We start from the raw sequence: 26,364 nt of genomic DNA on the forward strand, positions 1-26,364 counted from the left end.
ACTGACTTCAATATGTTTGGCTGTTTAGGGTTAGGTGGTATGAATGGATGTGGAACATATCAATTACAGGTGCGCAGGACAGGATGCCATACCGTTCTTCATCTTCTTTCCATCAAAGGAGTTTTTTCAAACAATATCTAGATAATTTCCAAAGTTTCATATCTTATGATGTGCTTTTTTGCCGTTAATCCTCCTTTCTTCTTTTATTGAATACTCTGTTTTATGCTGCAATGGTATTTTTGGATTATTTGAAAAGAGAATGAAACTGCTTTGACAGTAGTACAGACTTCCCATTTCTTGACTTGCTAATTTGCTCCCTGAATTAGCTTATACAAGTGACATGAACAGGGCCTTGACCTAAGCACGTACTTGAAAGCCTGTCACCACCTCTAGAAATAAAATTCACAGCAGCTCAAAACATTCATTTTGAAAGAGAATATTTCAAGTGAGTCCAAGTTTAATTTCAATAAAGAAAGCTGTATACAATGACACGCTGCACATTTGGGTAACCAGCATGACTCTTTTCAGTGAAGAAGTGGAATGGTTCTGTTGCAATATACTATCACCCTGGCAAGCTGCTACGAGGAAGAGTAAACAATATGATTAGGATTCAGCAAAAATGTATTAGTTCAGGGTGTGCACCTAAGATAGACTTAAACTTACACACCCTGGTCTGTGAGAGTAGTGCCCTATCCATTGCGGCATTGAGGGTAATCTGCCAGACAGAGTTCCAAAATCATCCTTTCATCTCAGTTCATGGCCACATACAGTATTTCTGCAGTCATTCGTTTCACTTTTCTGTCTTTAATTAAACTGACCATTTTAAACCTCCGGCACCCACCACTTCAATTTTACCGTTTTTGTGCTATCATAGGGCCTTGGAACTTTTGGCAAGTGGACAGAAGCAGTCAAAGAACCACATCACAATACATACTCCTTTGCCTGATACCTTTCACAACAAACTGCTCTTGGAAAAAGACGTTAACCGGTCCTTGCTCTCAGACAGACACAGAAAGCCTATCACCACCTCTACGAACATATTTCAATCAAACCAATATATATCATTCAACAATTATGCCTCTGTATCAATATAACTACAACTTGAGACAGAAAGGAATTTAAAAAACAATCTGCCCATTTGAATAACCAGCAGAGTTTTAAGGACGTACAAATTGGAATGTGACAATTTCAGAGTTCCTCATTCATAAGAAGTCTGTGAGATAGTATCTCAGAAAGATCTCAAGTTTATAGCAAAAATGGTTGTAAGGGTGATTTTTACCACACAATTGCAAATAGGTGCCTCAATCTGCAAGAGACCAGTCCTTAACAGATTACACAACTGGGGCAACAGCAAAGGCAGCAATTGTGTCAATCCTTTATGATTCTTCTGTAGTACTATAATTTTTCTGAGGGACAATTTGCATTATTCCTGGAGAAAATCATAGAGCTTCTACCCATGCATAGTTTCGGCTTTCTGCACGCACACACTCCCTGCACTGAATCTACCCACAGTTCTGTTCAGAATGATTGTGCCATGTCATATTGTTGTATACGTATTGTATATCCGTGGCATTTATGAAGAGGTACTTTGGTATGGCAGAAAGACAGAAAAGTAGCAATGCTGAAGGCATAATGTGACTGATTGTGCAGTTTGTATTGGGCTTTCTTAATGAGTGAGAGTGAAAGGAGTATTGTAAGAGTGTGCCTCCAGTTTGTATGTAAAGATAAGTTGGGTGCTGTGAGAAAAAGACTCATCCACGAAGGGACTTGAACCCTCAATTTTCTGATTCGAAGTCAGACGCCTTATCCATTAGGCCACATGGTCACTGACTGCAATATGTTTGGGTGTTTAGGGTTAGGTGGTATGATTGGATGTGTAACATATCAATTACAGGTGCGCAGGACAGGATCCCATACCGTTCTTCATCTTCCTTCCATCAAAGGAGTTTTTTCAAACAATATCTAGATAATTTCCAAAGTTTCATATCTTATGATGTGCTTTTTTGCCGTTAATCCTTCTTTCTTCTTTTATTGAATACTCTGTTTTATGCTGCAATGGTATTTTTGGATTATTTGAAAAGAGAATGAAACTGTTTGACATTAGTTCAGACTTTCCACTTCTTGACTTGCTAATTTGCTCCCTGAATTAGCTTATACAAGTGACATGAACAGTGCCTTGACCTAAGCACGTACCTGAAAGCCTCTCACCACCTTTAGAAATAAAATTCACAGCAGCTCAAAACATTAATTTTGAAAGAGAATATTTCAAATGAGTCCAAGTTTAATTTCAATAAAGAAAGCTGTATAAAATGACACGCTGCACATTTGGGTAACCAGCATGACTCTTTTCAGTGAAGAAGTGGAATGGTTCTGTTGCAATATACTATCACCCTGGCAAGCTGCTACGAGGAAGAGTAAACAATATGATTAGGTTTCAGCAAAAATGTATTAGTTCAGGGTGTGCACCTCAGATAGACTTAAACTTACACACCCTGGTCTGTGAGAGTAGTGCCCTATCCATTGCGGCATTGAGGGTAATCTGCAAGACAGAGTTCCAAAATCATCCTTTCATCTCAGTTCATGGCCACATACAGTATTTCTGCAGTCATTCGTTTCACTTTTCTGTCTTTAATTAAACTGACCATTTTAAACCTCCGGCACCCACCACTTCAATCTTACAGTTTTTGTGCTATCATAGGGCCTTGGAACTTTTGGCAAGTGGACAGAAGCAGTCAGAGAACCACATCACAATACATACTCCTTTGCCTGATACCTTTCACAACAAACTGATCTTGGAAAAAGACGTTAACCGGTCCTTGCTCTCAGACAGACACAGAAAGCCTATCACCACCTCTACGAACATATTTCAATCAAACCAATATAAATCATTCAACAATTATGCCTCTGTATCAAGATAACTACAACTCGAGACAGAAAGGAATTTAAAAAACAATCTGCCCATTTGAATAACCAGCATAGTTTTAAGGACGTACAAATTGGAATGTGACAATTTCAGAGTTTCTCATTCATAAGAAGTCTGTGGGATAGTATCTCAGAAAGATCTCAAGTTTATAGCAAAAATGGTTGTAAGGGTGATTTATACCACACAATTGAAACTAGGTGCCTCAATCTGCAAGAGACCAGTCCTTGACAGATTACACAAGTGGGGCAACAGCAAAGGCAGCAATTGTGTCAATCCTTTATTATTCTTCTCCAGTACTATATTTTTTCTGGGGGACAATTAGCATTATTCCTGGAGAAAATCATAGAGCTTCTACGCATGCATAGTTTCTGCTTTCTGCACGCACACACTCCCTGCACTGCATCTACCCACAGTTCTGTTAAGAATGATTGTGCGGTGTCATATTGTTGCATACGTATTGCATATCCATGGCATTTATGAAGAGGTACTTTGGTATGGCAGAAAGACAGAAAAGTAGCAGTGCTGAAGGCATAACGTGACTGATTGTGCAGTTTGCATTGGGCTTTCTTAATGAGTGAGAGTGAAAGGAGTATTGTAAGAGTGTGTTTCCAGTTTGTATGTAAAGATAAGTTGGGTGCTGTGAGCAAAAGACTCAACCATGAAAGGACTCGAACCCTCAATTTTTTGATCCAAAGTCAGACGCCTTATCCATAAGGCCACATGGTCACTGACTGCCGTATGTTTGGGGGTTGAGGGTTAGGTGGTATGATTAGATGTGGAACATATCAATTACAGTTGCGCAGGACAGGATCCCATACCGTTCTTCATCTGCTTTCCATCAAAGGAGTTTTTTCAAACAATATCTTGATAATTTCCAAAGTTTCATATCCAATGATGTGCTTTTTTGCCGTTAATCCTCCTTTCTTCTTTTATTGAATACTCTGTTTTATGCTGCAATGGTATTTTTGGATTATTTGAAAAGAGAATGAAACTGCTTTGACAGTAGTTCAGACTTCCCATTTCTTGACTTGCAAATTTGCTCCATGAATTAGCTTAGACAAGTGACATGAACAGGGCCTTGACCTAAGCACGTACCTGAAAGCCTGTCACCACCTCTAGAAATAAAATTTACAGCAGCTCAAAACAATCATTTTGGAAGAGAATATTTCAAGTGAGTCCAAGTTTAACTTCAATAAAGAAAGCTGTTTAAAATGACACACTGCACATTTGGGTAACCAGCATGACTCTTTTCAGTGAAGAAGTGGAATGGTTCTGTTGCAATATATTATCACCCAGGCAAGCTGCTACGAGGAAGAGTAAACAATATGATTAGGTTTCAGCAAAAATGTATTAGTTCAGGGTGTGCACCTCAGATAGACTTAAACTTACACACCCTGGTCTGTGAGAGTAGTGCCCTATCCATTGCGGCATTGAAGGTAATCTGCAATACAGAGTTCAAAAATCACCCTTTCATCTCAGTTCATGGCCACATACAGTATTTCTGCAGTCATCCATTTCACTTTTCTGTCTTTAACTAAACTGACCATTTTAAACCTCCACCACCCACCACTTCAATGTTACTGTTTTTATGTTATAATAGGGCCTTGGAACTTTTGGCAAGTGGACAGAAGCAATCAGAGAACCACATGACAATACATACTCCTTTGCCTGATACCTTTCACAACAAACTGCTCTTGGAAAAAGACGTTAACCGGTCCTTGCTCTCAGACAGACACAGAAAGCCTATCACCACCTCTACGAACCTATTTCAATCAAACCAATATATATCATTCAACTATTATGCCTCTGTATCAATATAACTACAACTCGAGACAGAAAGTAATTAAAAAAACAATCTGCCCATTTGAATAACCAGCAGAGTTTTAAGGACGTACAAATTGGAATGTGACAATTTCAGAGTTCCTCATTCATAAGAAGTCTGTGAGATAGTATCTCAGAAAGATCTCAAGTTTATAGCAAAAATGGTTGTAAGGGTGATTTATACCACACAACTGCAACTAGGTGCCTCAATCTGCAAGAGACCAGTCCTTGACAGTTTACACAATTGGGGCAACAGCAAAGGCAGCAATTGTGTCAATCCTTTATGATTCTTCTCCAGTACTATATTTTTTCTGAGGGACAATTTGCATTATACCTGGAGAAAATCATAGAGTTTCTACGCATGCATAGTTTCTGCTTTCTGCACGCACACACTCCCTGCACTGCATCTACCCACAGTTCTGTTAAGAATGATTGTGCCGTGTCATATTGTTGCATACGTATTGCATATCCGTGGCATTTATGAAGAGGTACTTTGGTATGGCAGAAATACAGAAAAGTAGCAATGCTGAAGTCATAACGTGACTGATTGTGCAGTTTGTATCGGGCTTTCTTAATGAGTGAGAGTGAAAGGAGTATTGTAAGAGTGTGCCTCCAGTTTGTATGTAAAGATAAGTTGGGTGCTGTGAGAAAAAGACTCAACCACGAAGGAACTCGTACTCTCAATCTTCTGATCCAAAGTCAGACGCCTTATCCATTAGGCCACATGGTCACTGTCTGCAATATGTTTGGGTATTTAGGGTTAGGTGTATGATTGAATGTGGAACAAATCAATTACAGGTGCGCAGGACAGGATCCCATACCGTTCTTCATCTTCTTTCCATCAAAGGAGTTTTTTCAAACAATATCTTGATAATTTCCAAAGTTTCATATCTTATGATGTGCCTTTTTGCCGTTAATCCTCCTTTCTTCTTTTATTGAATACTCTGTTTTATGCTGCAATGGTATTTTTGGATTATTTGAAAAGAGAATGACTGCTTTGACAGTAGTTCAGACTTCCCATTTCTTGACTTGCTAATTTGCTCCCTGAATTAGGTTATACAAGTGACATGAACAGGGCCTTGACCTAAGCACGTACCTGAAAGCCTGTCACCACCTCAAGAAATAAAATTCACAGCAGCTCAAAACAATCATTTTGAAAGAGAATATTTCAAGTGAGTCCAAGTTTAATTTCAATAAAGAAAGCTGTATAAAATGACACGCTGCACATTTGGGTAACCAGCATGACTCTTTTCAGTGAAGAAGCGGAATGGTTCTGTTGCAATACACTATCACCCTGGCAAGCTGCTACGAGGAAGAGTAAACAATATGATTAGGTTTCAGCAAAAATGTATTAGTTCAGGGTGTGCACCTCAGATAGACTTCAACTTACACACCCTGGTCTGTGAGAGTAGTGCCCTATCCATTGCGGCATTGAGGGTAATCTGCAAGACAGAGTTCCAAAATCATCCTTTCATCCCAGTTCATGGCCACATATAGTATTTCTGCTGTCATTCGTTTCACTTTTCTGTCTTTAATTAAACTGACCATTTTAAACCTCCACCACCCACCACTTCAATGTTACCGTTTTTATGTTATAATAGGGCCTTGGAACTTTTGGCAAGTGGACAGAAGCAATCAGAGAACCACATGACAATACATACTCCTTTGCCTGATACCTTTCACAACAAACTGCTCTTGGAAAAAGACGTTAACCGGTCCTTGCTCTCAGACAGACACAGAAAGCCTATCACCACCTCTATGAACATATTTAAATCAAACCAATATATATCATTCAACAATTATGCCTCTGTATCAATATAACCACAACTCGAGACAGAAAGGAATTTAAAAAACAATCTGCCCATTTGAATAACCAGCAAAGTGTTTAAGGACGTACAAATTGGAATGTGACAATTTCAGAGTTCCTCATTCATAAGAAGTCTGTGAGATAGTATCTCAGAAAGATCTCAAGTTTATAGCAAAAATGGTTGTAAGGGTGATTTTTACCACACAATTGCAACTAGGTGCCTCAATCTGCAAGAGACCAGGCCTTGACAGATTACACAATTGGGGCAACAGCAAAGGCAGCAATTGTGTCAATCCTTTATGATTCTTCTCCAGTACAATACTTTTTCTGAGGGACAATTTGCATTATTCCTGGAGAAAATCATAGAGCTTCTACGCATGCATAGTTTCTGCTTTCTGCACGCACACACACTCCCTGCACTGCATCTACCCACAGTTCTGTTAAAAATGATTGTGCCGTGTCATATTGTTGCATACGTATTACATATCCGTGGCATTTATGAAGAGGTACTTTGGTATGGCAGAAAGACAGAAAAGTAGCAATGCTGAAGGCATAACGTGACTGATTGTGCAGTTTGCATTGGGCTTTCTTAATGAGTGAGAGTGAAAGGAGTATTGTAAGAGTGTGTTTCCAGTTTGTATGTAAAGATAAGTTGGGTGCTGTGAGAAAAAGACTCAACCATGAAGGGACTCGAACCCTCAATCTTCTGATCCAAAGTCAGACGCCTTATCCATTAGGCCACATGGTCACTGACTGCAATATGTTTGGGTGTTTAGGGTTAGGTGGTATGAATGGATGTGGAACATATCAATTACAGGTGCGCAGGATAGGATCCCATACCGTTCTTCATCTTCTTTCCATCAAAGGAGTTTTTTCAAACAATATCTAGATAATTTCCAAAGTTTCATATCTTATGATGTGCTTTTTTGCCGTTAATCCTCCTTTCTTCTTTTATTGAATACTCTGTTTTATGCTGCAATGGTATTTTTGGATTATTTGAAAAGAGAATGAAACTGCTTTGACAGTAGTTCAGACTTCCCATTTCTTGACTTGCTAATTTGCTCCCTGAATTAGCTTATACAAGTGACACGAACAGGGACTTGACCTAAGCACGTACCTGAAAGCCTGTCACCACCTCTAGAAATAAAATTCACAGCAGCTCAAAACATTCATTTTGAAAGAGAATATTTCAAGTGAGTCCAAGTTTAATTTCAATAAAGAAAGCTGTATAAAATGACACGCTGCACATTTGGGTAACCAGCATGACTCTTTTCAGTGAAGAAGTGGAATGGTTCTGTTGCAATATACTATCACCCTGGCAAGCTGCTACGAGGAAGAGTAAACAATATGATTAGGTTTCAGCAAAAATGTATTAGTTCAGGGTGTGCACCTCAGATAGACTTAAACTTACACACCCTGGTCTGTGAGAGTAGTGCCCTATCCATTGCGGCATTGAGGGTAATCTGCAAGACAGAGTTCTCAATCATCCTTTCATCTCAGTTCATGGCCACATACAGTATTTCTGCAGTCATTCGTTTCACTTTTCTGTCTTTAATTAAACTGACCATTTTAAACCTCCGGCACCCACCACTTCAATCTTACCGTTTTTGTGCTATCATAGGGCCTTGGAACTTTTGGCAAGTGGACAGAAGCAATCAGAGAACCACATGACAATACATACTCCTTTGCCTGATACCTTTCACAACAAACTGCTCTTGGAAAAAGACGTTAACCGGTCCTTGCTCTCAGACAGACACAGAAAGCCTATCACCACCTCTACGAACATATTTCAATCAAACCAATATATATAATTCAACAATTATGCCTCTGTATCAATATAACCACAACTCGAGATAGAAAGGAATTTAAAAAACAATCTGCCGATTTGAATAAGCAGCAGAGTTTTAAGGACGTACAAATTGGAATGTGACAATTTCAGAGTTCCTCATTCATAAGAAGTCTGTGAGATAGTATCTCAGAAAGATCTCAAGTTTATAGCAAAAATGGTTGTAAGGGTGATTTATACCACACAATTGCAACTAGGTGCCTCAATCTGCAAGAGACCAGTCCTTGACAGATTACACAATTGGGGCAACAGCAAAGGCAGCAATTGTGTCAATCCTTTATGATTCTTCTCCAGTACAATACTTTTTCTGAGGGACAATTTGCATTATTCCTGGAGAAAATCATAGAGCTTCTACGCATGGATAGTTTCTGCTTTCTGCACGCACACACACTCCCTGCACTGCATCTACCCACAGTTCTGTTAAGAATGATTGTGCTGTGTCATATTGTTGCATACGTATTGTATATCCGTGGCATTTATGAAGAGGTACTTTGGTATGGCAGAAAGACAGAAAAGTATCAATGCTGAAGACATAACGTGACTGATTGTGCAGTTTGTATTGGGCTTTCTTAATGAGTGAGAGTGAAAGGAGTATTGTAAGAGTGTGCCTCCAGTTTGTATGTAAAGATAAGTTGGGTGCTGTGAGCAAAAGACTAAACCATGAAGGGACTCGAACCCTCAATTTTCTGATCGGAAGTCAGACGTCTTATCCATTAGGCCACATGGTCACTGACTGCAGTATGTTTGGGTGTTGAGGGTTAGGTGGTATGATTGGCTGTGGAACATATCAATTACAGTTGCGCAGGACAGGATCCCATACCGTTCTTCATCTTCTTTCCATCAAAGGAGTTTTTTCAAACAATATCTTGATAATTTCCAAAGTTTCATATCTAATGATGTGCTTTTTTGCCGTTAATCCTCCTTTCTTCTTTTATTGAATACTCTGTTTTATGCTGCAATGGTATTTTGGGATTATTTGAAAAGAGAATGAAACTGCTTTGACAGTAGTTCAGACTTCCCATTTCTTGACTTGCAAATTTGCTCCCTGAATTAGCTTATACAAGTGACATGAACAGGGCCTTGACCTAAGCAAAGTACCTGAAAGCCTGTCACCACCTCTAGAAATAAAATTCACAGCAGCTCAAAACAATCATTTTGAAAGAGAATATTTCAAGTGAGTCCAAGTTTAATTTCAATAAAGAAAGCTGTATAAAATGACACGCTGCACATTTGGGTATCTAGCATGACTCTTTTCAGTGAAGAAGTGAAATGGTTCTGTTGCAATATACTATCACCCTGGCAAGCTGCTACGAGGAAGACTAAACAATATGATTAGGTTTCAGCAAAAATGTATTACTTCAGGGTGTGCACCTCAGATAGACTTAAACTTACACACCCTGGTCTGTGAGAGTAGTGCCCTATCCATTGCGGCATTGGGGGTAATCTGCAAGACAGAGTTCCAAAATCATCCTTTCATCTCAGTTCATGGCCACATACAGTATTTCTGCAGTCATTCGTTTCACTTTTCTGTCTTTAATTAAACTGACCATTTTAAACCTCCACACCCACCACTTCAATGTTACCGTTTATATATTATAGGGCCTTGGAACTTTTGGCAAGTGGACAGAACCAATCAGAGAACCACATGACAATACATACTCCTTTGCCTGATACCTTTCACAACAAACTGCTCTTGGAAAAAGAAGTTAACCGGTCCTTGCTCTCAGACAGACACAGAAAGCCTATCACCACCTCTACGAACATATTTCAATCAAACCAATATATATCATTCAACAGTTATGCCTCTGTATCAATATAACTACAACTCGAGACAGAAAGGAATTTAAAAAACAATCTGCCCATTTGACTAACCAGCAGAGTTTTAAGGATGTACAAATTGGAATGTGACAATTTCAGAGTTCCTCATTCATAAGAAGTCTGTGAGATAGTATCTCAGAAAGATCTCAAGTTTATAGCAAAAATGGTTGTAAGGGTGCTTTTTACCACACAATTGCAACTAGGTGCCTTAATCTGCAAGAGACCAGACCTTGACAGATTACACAATTGGGGCAACAGCAAAGGCAGCAATTGTGTCAATCCTTTATGATTCTTCTCCAGTACTATACTTTTTCTGAGGGACAATTTGCATTATTCCTGGAGAAAATCATAGAGCTTCTACACATGCATAGTTTCTGCTTTCTGCACGCACACACACTCCCTGCACTGCATCTACCCACAGTTCTGTTAAGAATGATTGTGCCGTGTCATATTGTTGCATACGTATTGCATATCCGTGGCATTTATGAAGAGGTACTTTGGTATGGCAGAAAGGCAGAAAAGTATCAATGCTGAAGGCATAACGTGACTGATTGTGCAGTTTGTATTGGGCTTTCTTAATGAGTGAGATTGAAAGGAGAACTGTAAGAGTGTGCCTCCAGTTTGAATGTAAAGATAAATTGGGTGCTGTGAGAAAAAGACTCAACCATGAAGGGACTCGAACCCTCAAACTTCTTATCCGAGGTCAGACGCCTTATCCCTTAGGCCACATTGTCACTGACTGCAATATGTTTGGGTGTTTAGATTTAGGTGGTATGAATGGATGTGGAACATATCAATTACAGTTGCGCAGGACAGGATCCCATACCGTTCTTCATCTTCTTTCCATCAAATGAGTTTTTTCAAACAATATCTTGATAATTTCCAAAGTTTCATATCTTATGATGTGCCTTTTTGCCGTTAATCCTCCTTTCTTCTTTTATTGAATACTCTGTTTTATGCTGCAATGGTATTTTTGGATTATTTGAAAAGAGAATGAAACTGCTTTGACAGTAGTTCAGACTTCCCATTTCTTGACTTGCTAATTTGCTCCCTGAATTAGCTTATACAAGTGACATTAACAGGGCCTTGACCTAAGCACGTACCTGAAAGCCTGTCACCATCTCTAGAAATAAAATTCACAGCAGCTCAAAACAATCATTTTGAAAGAGAATATTTCAAGTGAGTCCAAGTTTAATTTCAATAAAGAAAGCTGTATAAAATGACACGCTGCACATTTGGGTAACCAGCATGACTCTTTTCAGTGAAGAAGTGGAATGGTTCTGTTGCAATATACTATCACCCTGGCAAGCTGCTACGAGGAAGAGTAAACAATATGATTAGGTTTCAGCAAAAATGTATTAGTTCAGGGTGTGCACCTCAGATAGAGTTAAACTTACACACCCTGGTCTGTGAGAGTAGTGCCCTATCCATTGCGGCATTGAGGGTAATCTGCAAGACAGAGTTCCAAAATCATCCTTTCATCTCAGTTCATGGCCACATAGAGTATTTCTGCAGTCATTCGTTTCACTTTTCTGTCTTTAATTAAACTGACCATTTTAAACCTCCGGCACCCACCACTTCAATCTTACCGTTTTTGTGCTATCATAGGGCCTTGGAACTTTTGGCAAGTGGACAGAAGCAATCAGAGAACCACATGACAATACATACTCCTTTGCCTGATACCTTTCACAACAAACTGCTCTTGGAAAAAGACGTTAACCGGTCCTTGCTCTCAGACAGACACAGAAAGCCTATCACCACCTCTACGAACATATTTCAATCAAACCAATATATATAATTCAACAATTATGCCTCTGTATCAATATAACTACAACTCGAGACAGAAAGGAATTTAAAAAACAATCTGCCCATTTGAATAACCAGCAGAGTTTTGAGGAAGTACAAATTGGAATGTGACAATTTCAAAGTTCCTCATTCATAAGAAGTCTGTGAGATAGTATCTCAGAAAGATCTCAAGTTTATAGCAAAAATGGTTGTAAGGGTGATTTATACCACACAATTGCAACTAGGTGCCTCAATCTGCAAGAGACCAGTCCTTGACAGATTACACAATTGGGGCAACAGCAAAGGCAGCAATTGTGTCAATCCTTTATGATTCTTCTCTAGTACTATACTTTTTCTGAGGGACAATTTGCATTATTCCTGGAGAAAATCATAGAGCTTCTACGCATGCATAGTTTCTGCTTTCTGCACGCACACACACTCCCTGCACTGCATCTACCCACAGTTCTGTTCAGAATGATTGTGCCGTGTCATATTGTTGCATACGTATTGCATATCCGTGGCATTTATGAAGAGGTACTTTGGTATGGCAGAAAGACAGAAAAGTAGCAATGCTGAAGGCATAACGTGACTGATTGTGCAGTTTGCATTGGGCTTTCTTAATGAGTGAGAGTGAAAGGAGTATTGTAAGAGTGTGCCTCCAGTTTGTATGTAAAGATAAGTTGGGTGCTGTGAGAAAAAGACTCAACGATGAAGGGACTCAAACCCTCAATCTTCTGATCCAAAGTCGGACGCATTATCCATTAGGCCACATGGTCACTGACTGCAATTTGTCTGGGTGTTTAGGGTTAGGTGGTATGAATGGATGTGGCACATATCAATTACAGTTGCGCAGGACAGGATCCCATACCGTTCTTCATCTTCTTTCCATCAAAGGAGTTTTTTCAAACAATATCTTGATAATTTCCAAAGTTTCATATCTTATGATGTGCCTTTTTGCCGTTAATCCTCCTTTCTTCTTTTATTGAATACTCTGTTTTATGCTGCAATGGTATTTTTGGATTATTTGAAAAGAGAATGAAACTGCTTTGACAGTAGTTCAGACTTCCCATTTCTTGACTTGCTAATTTGCTCCCTGAATTAGCTTATACAAGTGACATTAACAGGGCCTTGACCTAAGCACGTACCTGAAAGCCTGTCACCACCTCTAGAAATAAAATTCACAGCAGCTCAAAACAATCATTTTGAAAGAGAATATTTCAAGTGAGTCCAAGTTTAATTTCAATAAAGAAAGCTGTATAAAATGACACTCTGCACATTTGGGTAACCAGCATGACTCTTTTCAGTGAAGAAGTGGAATGGTTCTGTTGTAATATACTATCACCCTGGCAAGCTGCTACGAGAAAGAGTAAACAATATGATTAGGTTTCAGCAAAAATGTATTAATTCAGGGTGTGCACCTCAGATAGACTTACATTTACACACCCTGGTCTGTGAGAGTAGTGCCCTATCCATTGCGGCATTGAGGGTAATCTGCAAGACAGAGTTCCAAAATCATCCTTTCATCTCAGTTCATGGCCACATAGAGTATTTCTGCAGTCATTCGTTTCACTTTTCTGTCTTTAATTAAACTGACCATTTTAAACCTCCGGCACCCACCACTTCAATCTTACCGTTTTTGTGCTATCATAGGGCCTTGGAACTTTTGGCAAGTGGACAGAAGCAGTCAGAGAACCACATGACAATACATACTCCTTTGCCTGATACCTTTCACAACAAACTGCTCTTGGAAAAATACATTAACCGATCCTTGCTCTCAGACAGAATCAGAAAGCCTATCACCACCTCTACGAACATATTTCAATCAAACCAATATATATCATTCAACAATTATGCCTCTGTATCAATATAACTACAACTCGAGACAGAAAGGAATTTAAAAAACAATCTGCCCATTTGAATAACCAGCAGAGTTTTAAGGACGTACAAAGTGGAATGTGACAATTTCAGAGTTCCTCATTCATAAGAAGTCTGTGAGATAATATCTCAGAAAGATCTCAAGTTTATAGCGAAAATGGTTGTAAGGGTGATTTATACCACACAATTGCAACTAGGTGCCTCAATCTGCAAGAGACCAGTCCTTGACAGATTACACAATTGGGGCAACAGCAAAGGCAGCAATTGTGTCAATCCTTTATGATTCTTCTCCAGTACTATACTTTTTCTGAGGGACAATTTGCATTATTCCTGGAGAAAATCATAGAGCTTCTACGCATGCATAGTTTCTGCTTTCTGCACGCACACACACTCCCTGCACTGCATCTACCCACAGTTCTGTTCAGAATGATTGTGCCGTGTCATATTGTTGCATACGTATTGCATATCCGTGGCATTTATGAAGAGGTACTTTGGTATGGCAGAAAGACAGAAAAGTAGCAATACTGAAGGCATAACGTGACTGATTGTGCAGTTTGCATTGGGCTTTCTTAATGAGTGAGAGTGAAAGGAGTATTGTAAGAGTGTGCCTCCAGTTTGTATGTAAAGATAAGTTGGGTGCTGTGAGAAAAAGGCTCACCCATTAAGGGACTCGAACCCTCAATTTTCTGATCCAAAGTCAGACACCTTAACCATTAGGCCACATGGTCAGTGACTGCAACTTGTCTGGGTGTTTAGGGTTAGGTGGTATGAATGGATGTGGCACATATCAATTACAGTTGCGCAGGACAGGATCCCATACCGTTCTTCATCTTCTTTCCATCAAAGGAGTTTTTTCAAACAATATCTTGATAATTTCCAAAGTTTCATATCTTATGATGTGCCTTTTTGCCGTTAATCCTCCTTTCTTCTTTTATTGAATACTCTGTTTTATGCTGCAATGGTATTTTTGGATTATTTGAAAAGAGAATGAAACTGCTTTGACAGTAGTTCAGACTTCCCATTTCTTGACTTGCTAATTTGCTCCCTGAATTAGCTTATACAAGTGACATTAACAGGGCCTTGACCTAAGCACGTACCTGAAAGCCTGTCACCACCTCTAGAAATAAAATTCACAGCAGCTCAAAACAATCATTTTGAAAGAGAATATTTCAAGTGAGTCCAAGTTTAATTTCAATAAAGAAAGCTGTATAAAATGACACTCTGCACATTTGGGTAACCAGCATGACTCTTTTCAGTGAAGAAGTGGAATGGTTCTGTTGTAATATACTATCACCCTGGCAAGCTGCCACGAGAAAGAGTAAACAATATGATTAGGTTTCAGCAAAAATGTATTACTTCAGGGTGTGCACCTCAGATAGACTTAAACTTACACACCCTGGTCTGTGAGAGTAGTGCCCTATCCATTGCGGCATTGAGGGTAATCTGCAAGACAGAGTTCCAAAATCATCCTTTCATCTCAGTTCATGGCCACATACAGTATTTCTGCAGTCATTCGTTTCACTTTTCTGTCTTTAATTAAACTGACCATTTTAAACCTCCACCACCCACCACTTCAATGTTACCGTTTATATGCTATAGGGCCTTGGAACTTTTGGCAAGTGGACAGAACCAATCAGAGAACCACATGACAATACATACTCCTTTCCCTGATACCTTTCACAACAAACTGCTCTTGGAAAAAGAAGTTAACCGGTCCTTGCTCTCAGACAGACACAGAAAGCCTATCACAACCTCTACGAACATATTTCAATCAAACCAATATATATCATTCAACAGTTATGCCTCTGTATCAATATAACTACAACTCGAGACAGAAAGGAATTTAAAAAACAATCTGCCCATTTGACTAACCAGCAGAGTTTTAAGGATGTACAAATTGGAATGTGACAATTTCAGAGTTCCTCATTCATAAGAAGTCTGTGAGATAGTATCTCAGAAAGATCTCAAGTTTATAGCAAAAATGGTTGTAAGGGTGCTTTTTACCACACAATTGCAACTAGGTGCCTTAATCTGCAAGAGACCAGACCTTGACAGATTACACAATTGGGGCAACAGCAAAGGCAGCAATTGTGTCAATCCTTTATGATTCTTCTCCAGTACTATACTTTTTCTGAGGGACAATTTGCATTATTCCTGGAGAAAATCATAGAGCTTCTACACATGCATAGTTTCTGCTTTCTGCACGCACACACACTCCCTGCACTGCATCTACCCACAGTTCTGTTAAGAATGATTGTGCTGTGTCATATTGTTGCATACGTATTGCATATCCGTGGCATTTATGAAGAGGTACTTTGGTATGGCAGAAAGACAGAAAAGTATCAATGCTGAAGGCATAACGTGACTGATTGTGCAGTTTGTATTGGGCTTTCTTAATGAGTGAGATTGAAAGGAGTATTGTAAGAGTGTGCCTCCAGTTTGAATGTAAAGATAAATTGGGTGCTGTGAGAAAAAGACTCAACCATGAAGGGACTCGAACCCTCAAACTTCTGATCCGAGGTCAGACGCCTTATCCCTTAGGCCACATAGTCACTGACTGCAATATGTTTGGGTGTTTAGGGTTAGGTGGTATGAATGGATGTGGAACATATCAATTACAGTTGCGCAGGACAGGATCCCATACCGTTCTTCATCTTCTTTCCATCAAATGAGTTTTTTCAAACAATATCTTGATAATTTCCAAAGTTTCATATCTTATGATGTGCTTTTTTGCAGTTAATCCTCCTTTCTTCTTTTATTGAATACTCTGTTTTATGCTGCAATGGTATTTTTGGATTATTTGAAAAGCGAATGAAACTGCTTTGACAGTAGTTCAGACTTCCCATTTCTTGACTTGCAAATTTGCTCCCTGAATTAGCTTATACAAGTGACATGAACAGGGCCTTGACCTAAGCACGTACCTGAAAGCCTGTCACCACCTCTAGAAATAAAATTCACAGCAGCTCAAAACAATCATTTTGGAAGAGAATATTTCAAGTGAGTCCAAGTTTAATTTCAATAAAGAAAGCTGTTTAAAATGACACGCTGCACATTTGGGTAACCAGCTTGACTCTTTTCAGTGAAGAAGTGGAATGGTTCTGTTGCAATATACTATCACCCTGGCAAGCTGCTACGAGGAAGAGTAAACAATATGATTAGGTTTCAGCAAAAATGTATTAGTTCAGGGTGTGCACCTCAGATAGACTTAAACTTACACACCCTGGTCTGTGAGAGTCATGCCCTATCCATTGCGGCATTGAGGGTAATCTGCAAGACAGAGTTCCAAAATCACCCTTTCATCTCAGTTCATGGCCACATACAGTATTTCTGCAGTCATCCATTTCACTTTTCTGTCTTTAACTAAACTGACCATTTTAAACCTCTGCCACCCACCACTTCAATCTTACCGTTTTTGTGCTATCATAGGGCCTTGGAACTTTTGGCAGGTGGACAGAAGCAGTCAGAGAACCACATCACAATACATACTCCTTTGCCTGATACTTTTCACAACAAACTGCTCTTGGAAAAAGACGTTAACCGGTCCTTGCTCTCAGACAGACACAGAAAGCCTATCACCACCTCTACGAACATATTTCAATCAAACCAATATATATCATTCAACAATTATGCCTCTGTATCAATATAACTACAACTCGAGACAGAAAGGAATTTAAAAAACAATCTGCCCATTTGAATAACCAGCAGAGTTTTATGGACGTACAAATTGGAATGTGACAATTTCAGAGTTCCTCATTCATAAGAAGTCTGTGAGATAGTATCTCAGAAAGATCTCAAGTTTACAGCAAAAATGGTTGTAAGGGTGATTTATACAACACAATTGCAACTAGGTGCCTCAATCTGCAAGAGACCAGTCCTTGACAGATTACACAATTGGGGCAACAGCAAAGGCAGCAATTGTGTCAATCCTTTATGATTCTTCTCCAGTACTATACTTTTTCTGAGGGACAATTTGCATTATTCCTGGAGAAAATCATAGAGCTTCTACGCATGCATAGTTTCTGCTTTCTGCACGCACACACACTCCCTGCACTGCATCTACCCACAGTTCTGTTCAGAATGATTGTGCCGTGTCATATTGTTGCATACGTATTGCATATCCGTGGCATTTATGAAGAGGTACTTTGGTATGGCAGAAAGACAGAAAAGTAGCAATGCTGAAGGCATAACGTGACTGATTGTGCAGTTTGCATTGGGCTTTCTTAATGAGTGAGAGTGAAAGGAGTATTGTAAGAGTGTGCCTCCAGTTTGTATGTAAAGATAAGTTGGGTGCTGTGAGAAAAAGGCTCACCCATTAAGGGACTCGAACCCTCAATTTTCTGATCCAAAGTCAGACACCTTAACCATTAGGCCACATGGTCAGTGACTGCAATTTGTCTGGGTGTTTAGGGTTAGGTGGTATGAATGGATGTGGCACATATCAATTACAGTTGCGCAGGACAGGATCCCATACCGTTCTTCATCTTCTTTCCATCAAATGAGTTTTTTCAAACAATATCTTGATAATTTCCAAAGTTTCATATCTTATGATGTGCTTTTTTGCAGTTAATCCTCCTTTCTTCTTTTATTGAATACTCTGTTTTATGCTGCAATGGTATTTTTGGATTATTTGAAAAGAGAATGAAACTGCTTTGACAGTAGTTCAGACTTCCCATTTCTTGACTTGCAAATTTGCTCCCTGAATTAGCTTATACAAGTGACATGAACAGGGCCTTGACCTAAGCACGTACCTGAAAGCCTGTCACCACCTCTAGAAATAAAATTCACAGCAGCTCAAAACAATCATTTTGGAAGAGAATATTTCAAGTGAGTCCAAGTTTAATTTCAATAAAGAAAGCTGTTTAAAATGACACGCTGCACATTTGGGTAACCAGCTTGACTCTTTTCAGTGAAGAAGTGGAATGGTTCTGTTGCAATATACTATCACCCTGGCAAGCTGCTACGAGGAAGAGTAAACAATATGATTAGGTTTCAGCAAAAATGTATTAGTTCAGGGTGTGCACCTCAGATAGACTTAAACTTACACACCCTGGTCTGTGAGAGTCATGCCCTATCCATTGCGGCATTGAGGGTAATCTGCAAGACAGAGTTCCAAAATCACCCTTTCATCTCAGTTCATGGCCACATACAGTATTTCTGCAGTCATCCATTTCACTTTTCTGTCTTTAACTAAACTGACCATTTTAAACCTCTGCCACCCACCACTTCAATCTTACCGTTTTTGTGCTATCATAGGGCCTTGGAACTTTTGGCAAGTGGACAGAAGCAGTCAGAGAACCACATCACAATACATACTCCTTTGCCTGATACTTTTCACAACAAACTGCTCTTGGAAAAAGACGTTAACCGGTCCTTGCTCTCAGACAGACACAGAAAGCCTATCACCACCTCTACGAACATATTTCAATCAAACCAATATATATCATTCAACAATTATGCCTCTGTATCAATATAACTACAACTCGAGACAGAAAGGAATTTAAAAAACAATCTGCCCATTTGAATAACCAGCAGAGTTTTATGGACGTACAAATTGGAATGTGACAATTTCAGAGTTCCTCATTCATAAGAAGTCTGTGAGATAGTATCTCAGAAAGATCTCAAGTTTACAGCAAAAATGGTTGTAAGGGTGATTTATACCACACAATTGCAACTAGGTGCCTCAATCTGCAAGAGACCAGTCCTTGACAGATTACACAATTGGGGCAACAGCAAAGGCAGCAATTGTGTCAATCCTTTATGATTCTTCTCCAGTACTATACTTTTTCTGAGGGACAATTTGCATTATTCCTGGAGAAAATCATAGAGCTTCTACGCATGCATAGTTTCTGCTTTCTGCACGCACACACACTCCCTGCACTGCATCTACCCACAGTTCTGTTCAGAATGATTGTGCCGTGTCATATTGTTGCATACGTATTGCATATCCGTGGCATTTATGAAGAGGTACTTTGGTATGGCAGAAAGACAGAAAAGTAGCAATGCTGAAGGCATAACGTGACTGATTGTGCAGTTTGCATTGGGCTTTCTTAATGAGTGAGAGTGAAAGGAGTATTGTAAGAGTGTGCCTCCAGTTTGTATGTAAAGATAAGTTGGGTGCTGTGAGAAAAAGGCTCACCCATTAAGGGACTCGAACCCTCAATTTTCTGATCCAAAGTCAGACACCTTAACCATTAGGCCACATGGTCAGTGACTGCAACTTGTCTGGGTGTTTAGGGTTAGGTGGTATGAATGGATGTGGCACATATCAATTACAGTTGCGCAGGACAGGATCCCATACCGTTCTTCATCTTCTTTCCATCAAAGGAGTTTTTTCAAACAATATCTTGATAATTTCCAAAGTTTCATATCTTATGATGTGCCTTTTTGCCGTTAATCCTCCTTTCTTCTTTTATTGAATACTCTGTTTTATGCTGCAATGGTATTTTTGGATTATTTGAAAAGAGAATGAAACTGCTTTGACAGTAGTTCAGACTTCCCATTTCTTGACTTGCTAATTTGCTCCCTGAATTAGCTTATACAAGTGACATTAACAGGGCCTTGACCTAAGCACGTACCTGAAAGCCTGTCACCACCTCTAGAAATAAAATTCACAGCAGCTCAAAACAATCATTTTGAAAGAGAATATTTCAAGTGAGTCCAAGTTTAATTTCAATAAAGAAAGCTGTATAAAATGACACTCTGCACATTTGGGTAACCAGCATGACTCTTTTCAGTGAAGAAGTGGAATGGTTCTGTTGTAATATACTATCACCCTGGCAAGCTGCCACGAGAAAGAGTAAACAATATGATTAGGTTTCAGCAAAAATGTATTACTTCAGGGTGTGCACCTCAGATAGACTTAAACTTACACACCCTGGTCTGTGAGAGTAGTGCCCTATCCATTGCGGCATTGAGGGTAATCTGCAAGACAGAGTTCCAAAATCATCCTTTCATCTCAGTTCATGGCCACATACAGTATTTCTGCAGTCATTCGTTTCACTTTTCTGTCTTTAATTAAACTGACCATTTTAAACCTCCACCACCCACCACTTCAATGTTACCGTTTATATGCTATAGGGCCTTGGAACTTTTGGCAAGTGGACAGAACCAATCAGAGAACCACATGACAATACATACTCCTTTCCCTGATACCTTTCACAACAAACTGCTCTTGGAAAAAGAAGTTAACCGGTCCTTGCTCTCAGACAGACACAGAAAGCCTATCACAACCTCTACGAACATATTTCAATCAAACCAATATATATCATTCAACAGTTATGCCTCTGTATCAATATAACTACAACTCGAGACAGAAAGGAATTTAAAAAACAATCTGCCCATTTGACTAACCAGCAGAGTTTTAAGGATGTACAAATTGGAATGTGACAATTTCAGAGTTCCTCATTCATAAGAAGTCTGTGAGATAGTATCTCAGAAAGATCTCAAGTTTATAGCAAAAATGGTTGTAAGGGTGCTTTTTACCACACAATTGCAACTAGGTGCCTTAATCTGCAAGAGACCAGACCTTGACAGATTACACAATTGGGGCAACAGCAAAGGCAGCAATTGTGTCAATCCTTTATGATTCTTCTCCAGTACTATACTTTTTCTGAGGGACAATTTGCATTATTCCTGGAGAAAATCATAGAGCTTCTACACATGCATAGTTTCTGCTTTCTGCACGCACACACACTCCCTGCACTGCATCTACCCACAGTTCTGTTAAAAATGATTGTGCCGTGTCATATTGTTGCATACGTATTGCATATCCGTGGCATTTATGAAGAGGTACTTTGGTATGGCAGAAAGACAGAAAAGTATCAATGCTGAAGGCATAACGTGACTGATTGTGCAGTTTGTATTGGGCTTTCTTAATGAGTGAGATTGAAAGGAGTATTGTAAGAGTGTGCCTCCAGTTTGAATGTAAAGATAAATTGGGTGCTGTGAGAAAAAGACTCAACCAAGAAGGGACTCGAACCCTCAAACTTCTGATCCGAGGTCAGACGCCTTATCCCTTAGGCCACATAGTCACTGACTGCAATATGTTTGGGTGTTTAGGGTTAGGTGGTATGAATGGATGTGGAACATATCAATTACAGTTGCGCAGGACAGGATCCCATACCGTTCTTCATCTTCTTTCCATCAAATGAGTTTTTTCAAACAATATCTTGATAATTTCCAAAGTTTCATATCTTATGATGTGCTTTTTTGCAGTTAATCCTCCTTTCTTCTTTTATTGAATACTCTGTTTTATGCTGCAATGGTATTTTTGGATTATTTGAAAAGAGAATGAAACTGCTTTGACAGTAGTTCAGACTTCCCATTTCTTGACTTGCAAATTTGCTCCCTGAATTAGCTTATACAAGTGACATGAACAGGGCCTTGACCTAAGCACGTACCTGAAAGCCTGTCACCACCTCTAGAAATAAAATTCACAGCAGCTCAAAACAATCATTTTGGAAGAGAATATTTCAAGTGAGTCCAAGTTTAATTTCAATAAAGAAAGCTGTTTAAAATGACACGCTGCACATTTGGGTAACCAGCTTGACTCTTTTCAGTGAAGAAGTGGAATGGTTCTGTTGCAATATACTATCACCCTGGCAAGCTGCTACGAGGAAGAGTAAACAATATGATTAGGTTTCAGCAAAAATGTATTAGTTCAGGGTGTGCACCTCAGATAGACTTAAACTTACACACCCTGGTCTGTGAGAGTCATGCCCTATCCATTGCGGCATTGAGGGTAATCTGCAAGACAGAGTTCCAAAATCACCCTTTCATCTCAGTTCATGGCCACATACAGTATTTCTGCAGTCATCCATTTCACTTTTCTGTCTTTAACTAAACTGACCATTTTAAACCTCTGCCACCCACCACTTCAATCTTACCGTTTTTGTGCTATCATAGGGCCTTGGAACTTTTGGCAAGTGGACAGAAGCAGTCAGAGAACCACATCACAATACATACTCCTTTGCCTGATACTTTTCACAACAAACTGCTCTTGGAAAAAGACGTTAACCGGTCCTTGCTCTCAGACAGACACAGAAAGCCTATCACCACCTCTACGAACATATTTCAATCAAACCAATATATATCATTCAACAATTATGCCTCTGTATCAATATAACTACAACTCGAGACAGAAAGGAATTTAAAAAACAATCTGCCCATTTGAATAACCAGCAGAGTTTTATGGACGTACAAATTGGAATGTGACAATTTCAGAGTTCCTCATTCATAAGAAGTCTGTGAGATAGTATCTCAGAAAGATCTCAAGTTTACAGCAAAAATGGTTGTAAGGGTGATTTATACCACACAATTGCAACTAGGTGCCTCAATCTGCAAGAGACCAGTCCTTGACAGATTACACAATTGGGGCAACAGCAAAGGCAGCAATTGTGTCAATCCTTTATGATTCTTCTCCAGTACTATACTTTTTCTGAGGGACAATTTGCATTATTCCTGGAGAAAATCATAGAGCTTCTACGCATGCATAGTTTCTGCTTTCTGCACGCACACACGCTCCCTGCACTGCATCTACCCACAGTTCTGTTCAGAATGATTGTGCCGTGTCATATTGTTGCATACGTATTGCATATCCGTGGCATTTATGAAGAGGTACTTTGGTATGGCAGAAAGACAGAAATGTAGCAATGCTGAAGGCATAACATGACTAATTCTGCAGTTTGTATTGGGCTTTCTTAATGAGTGAGAGTGAAAGGAGTATTGTAAGAGTGTGCCTCCAGTTTGTATGTAAAGATAAGTTGGGTGCTGTGAGAAAAAGACTCAACCATGAAGGGACTCAAACCCTCAATCTTCTGATCTGAAGTCAGACGCCTTATCCATTAGGCCACATGGTCACTGACTGCAATATGTCTGGGTGTTTAGGGTTAGGTGGTATGAATGGATGTGGAACATATCAATTACAGTTGCGCAGGACATGATCCCATACCGTTCTTCATCTTCTTTTAATCAAAGGAGTTTTTTCAAACAATATCTTGATAATTTCCAAAGTTTCATATCTTATGATGTGCTTTTTTGCTGTTAATCCTCCTTTCTTCTTTTATTGAATACTCTGTTTTATGCTGCAATGGTATTTTTGGATTATTTGAAAAGAGAATGAAACTGCTTTGACAGTAGTTCAGACTTCCCATTTCTTGACTTGCTAATTTGCTCCCTGAATTAGCTTATACAAGTGACATGAACAGGGCCTTGACCTAAGCAAAGTACCTAAAAGCCTGTCACCATCTCTAGAAATAAAATTAACTGCAGCTCAAAACAATCATTTTGAAAGAGAATATTTCAAGTGAGTCCAAGTTTAATTTCAATAAAGAAAGCTGTATAAAATGACACGCTGCACATTTGGGTAACCAGCATGACTCTTTTCAGTGAAGAAGTGGAATGGTTCTGTTGCAATATACTATCACCCTGGCAAGCTGCTACGAGGAAGAGTAAAAAATATGATTAGGTTTCAGCAAAAATGTATTAGTTCAGGGTGTGCACCTCAGATAGACTTAAACTTACACACCCTGGTCTGTGAGAGTAGTGCCCTATCCATTGCGGCATTGAGGGTAATCTGCAAGACAGAGTTCCAAAATCATCCTTTCATCTCAGTTCATGGCCACATACAGTATTTCTGCAGTCATTCGTTTCACTTTTCTGTCTTTAATTAAACTGACCATTTTAAACCTCCGGCACCCACCACTTCAATCTTACAGTTTTTATGTTATAATAGGGCCTTGGAACTTTTGGCAAGTGGACAGAACCAATCAGAGAACCACATGCCAATACATACTCCTTTGCCTGATACCTTTCACAACAAACTGCTCTTTGAAATAGACGTTAACCGGTCCTTGCTCTCAGACAGACACAGAAAGCCTATCACCACCTCTACGAACCTATTTCAATCAAACCAATATATATAATTCAACAATTATGCCTCTGTATCAATATAACTACAACTCGAGACAGAAAGGAATTTAAAAAACAATCTGCCCATTTGAATAACCAGCAGAGTTTTAAGGACGTACAAATTGGAATCTGACTATTTCAGAGTTCCTCATTCATAAGAAGTCTGTGAGATAGTATCTCAGAAAAATCTCAAGTTTATAGCAAAAATGGTTGTAAGGGTGATTTATACCACACAATTGCAACTAGGTGCCTCAATCTGCAAGAGACCAGTCCTTGACAGATTACACAATTGGGGCAACAGCAAAGGCAGCAATTGTGTCAATCCTTTATGATTCTTCTCCAGTACTATACTTTTTCTGAGGGATAATTTGCATTATTCCTGGAGAAAATCATAGAGCTTCTACACATGCATAGTTTCTGCTTTCTGCACGCACACACACTCCCTGCACTGCATCTACCCACAGTTCTGTTAAGAATGATTGTGCTGTGTCATATTGTTGCATACGTATTGCATATCCGTGGCATTTATGAAGAGGTACTTTGGTATGGCAGAAAGACAGAAAAGTATCAATGCTGAAGGCATAACGTGACTGATTGTTCAGTTTGTAGTGGGCTTTCTTAATGAGTGAGAGTGAAAGGAGTATTGTAAGAGTGTGCCTCCAGTTTGTATGTAAAGATAAGTTGGGTGCTGTGAGAAAAAGTCTCAACCATGAAGGGACTCAAACCTTCAATCTTCTGATTCGAAGCCTTATCCATTAGGCCACATTGTCACTGACGGCAATATGTTTGGGTGTTTAGGGTTAGGTGGTATGAATGGATGTGGAACATATCAATTACAGTTGCGCAGGTCAGGATCCCACACCGTTCTTCATCTTCTTTCCATCAAAGGAGTTTTTTCAAACAATATCTTGATAATTTCCAAAGTTTCATATTTTATAACGTGCTTTTTTGCCGTTAATCCTCCTTTCTTCTTTTATTGAATACTCTGTTTTATGCTGCAATGGTATTTTTAGATTATTTGAAAAGAGAATGAAACTGCTTTGACAGTACTTCAGACTTCCCATTTCTTGACTTGCTGATTTGCTCCCTGAATTAGCTTATACAAGTGACATGAACAGGGCCTTGACCTAAGCACGTACCTGAAAGCCTGTCACCGCCTCTAGTAATAAAATTCACAGCAGCTAAAAACAATCATTTTGAAAGAGAATATTTCAAATGAGTCCAAGTTTAATTTCAATAAAGAAAGCTGTATAAAATGACACGCTGCACATTTGGGTAACCAGCATGACTCTTTTCAGTGAAGAAATGGAATGGTTCTTTTGCAATATACTATCACCCTGGCAAGCTGCTACGAGGAAGAGTAAACAATATGATTAGGTTTCATCAAAAATTTACCAGTTCAGGGTGTGCACCTCAGATAGAGTTAAACTTACACACCCTGGTCTGTGAGAGTAGTGCCCTATCCGTTGCGGCATTGAGGGTAATCTGCAAGACAGAGTTCCAAAATTATCCTTTCATCTCAGTTCATGGCCACATAGAGTATTTCTGCAGTCATTCGTTTCACTTTTCTGTCTTTAATTA

At 39.2% G+C, this 26,364-nt stretch overlaps 1 non-coding gene across 1 annotated transcript; it reads right to left on the reverse strand.

Moving 5' to 3' along the window:
* Nucleotides 1–7,226: 7,226 nt before the first annotated feature.
* TRNAQ-UUG (transfer RNA glutamine (anticodon UUG)) lies at nt 7,227–7,299 on the reverse strand. Its single transcript has one exon. It is a non-coding gene; the product is annotated as a tRNA-Gln (tRNA).
* Nucleotides 7,300–26,364: the final 19,065 nt, after the last annotated feature.

This window comes from Pleurodeles waltl, chromosome 4_1 (genome assembly GCF_031143425.1).
Source record: "Pleurodeles waltl isolate 20211129_DDA chromosome 4_1, aPleWal1.hap1.20221129, whole genome shotgun sequence".
Lineage (NCBI taxonomy): Eukaryota > Metazoa > Chordata > Amphibia > Caudata > Salamandridae > Pleurodeles > Pleurodeles waltl.